The sequence below is a fragment of the Octopus sinensis genome, linkage group LG17, assembly GCF_006345805.1.
Source record: "Octopus sinensis linkage group LG17, ASM634580v1, whole genome shotgun sequence".
Lineage (NCBI taxonomy): Eukaryota > Metazoa > Mollusca > Cephalopoda > Octopoda > Octopodidae > Octopus > Octopus sinensis.
Window position 1 is genome coordinate 40516204 of NC_043013.1, and position 1577 is coordinate 40517780.

General features: G+C 35.6%; 1 non-coding gene across 1 annotated transcript; it reads right to left on the reverse strand.

Moving 5' to 3' along the window:
* Nucleotides 1–315: 315 nt before the first annotated feature.
* On the reverse strand, nucleotides 316–419 carry LOC115221143. The gene has a single exon (XR_003882619.1). It is a non-coding gene; the product is annotated as a U6 spliceosomal RNA (small nuclear RNA).
* Nucleotides 420–1577: the final 1158 nt, after the last annotated feature.

Genomic DNA, 1577 nt, shown 5'->3' on the forward strand with positions numbered 1-1577 from the left:
ACACGCAGATCTACGTTCCGACACAGAATGTTTTCGACTTCTTGAAGAATTATATGTCATTCAGAATAATAATTACAACGGGTACTTGTGTTCTTCACATATCTAGGCCATTTAGCTCCCATCTTATCCTTGAAATTTAAACTGATAGTCGGTGCAAATTCCACCCTACCCCTATCTCAGAACGTCATAATATGTTAAAATTGATCTTACTCGGTGGTAATTTTAATCCCCTCAGTCACTTTGTCCAATGTATTACTCTTTTACTCGTTTCAGCCATGCGGCTGTAGTCATGCTGGAGCATTGCCGTGTACTTTAAAAAATACGGAACGCTTCAAAAATTTGCGTGTCATCCTTGCGCAAGGATCATGCTAATCTTCTCTATCGTTCCGAATAAATTACAGAAAAAAATATATAATTTTGTCACAGTCACCAATACATTGGACATCTCCAAAACGCATATATAACCAAGACCACGTGATTCTGACTCAGTGTTTGCTTACAAGTCATAAAGGATGACTACGTCTTCTCGTAAATCTCACAGATGTAAGTAAATTGGTATTTTTTTTTACCTAGTCTTAGAAAAATGTTTATTTATCCATACCAAAAATTAAGCATATTGAATATTGAATTCTTTAAAAATTTACTCAATATGTATATATCTGTATTTTGGTATAAATAAAAAATATAAATATAAAAAATAGTTTTACCCTTTTTATTTGTGACTGAAGGGGCTAAGCTGATTATCTCTCTCGTTCCTGTATAACTACTTCGGCGCGTGGCTTAGTGGTCCGGGTATTCAACTCACAATAGCAAGCGCGTGAGTTCGATTCTTGGCAGCGCGTTGTGTCCTTGAACAAGACACTTTATTTCACATTGCTCCTATCCACTCAGCTGGTAAAAATGAGCTGTACTTGTAATTTAAAGGCCAGCCTTGTCACATTCTGTGACGCGCTGAATCTCTCTAAGAACTACGGGAAGGGTACACGTGTCTATGGAGTGTTCAGCCACTTGCACGTTAATTTCACGAGCAGGCTCTTCAGTTGATCAGATCAACTGAAACAATAGTCGTCATTAAAAAGAAAAAAACTTCGGCGAAAATAATTTTACAACTTTTACTTAAATCTTTGATATACTCCGATATTAAAAGAATGTTTTATTTTAAAACATAATGTAAACCTACCGATTTATGTCAAAGATGTTCAGTGAATCTAAACCAATTGTAATAAAATCCTAATTTTTTTATTGCCCGAATAATAGTTCTCTTACAAAAGCTATTTGTTCCTTTCACCACTTGTCAACAGACTTTACGAGTCGTAATATTTCTTGTGGGGAGAATGTAAAAGTTGAAAAAGGGGCGAGCAAATTGACATCTTTATATATAAAAGTGAAGTTGTGTGTCTGTCTCCTACAATTTAGATTCCTAACTACTCCCACATTTTGCGGTGCAGTGTAACCAAAAGCGGGTATCCTATAGTCGTGATTCATATCGATCCCTTCTGGGTATTAGCGCGCGTCTACGATGAGTCTACGATTAAAAAAAAAATTACCATCATTTTTTCCCATTTTTAATGCATTTT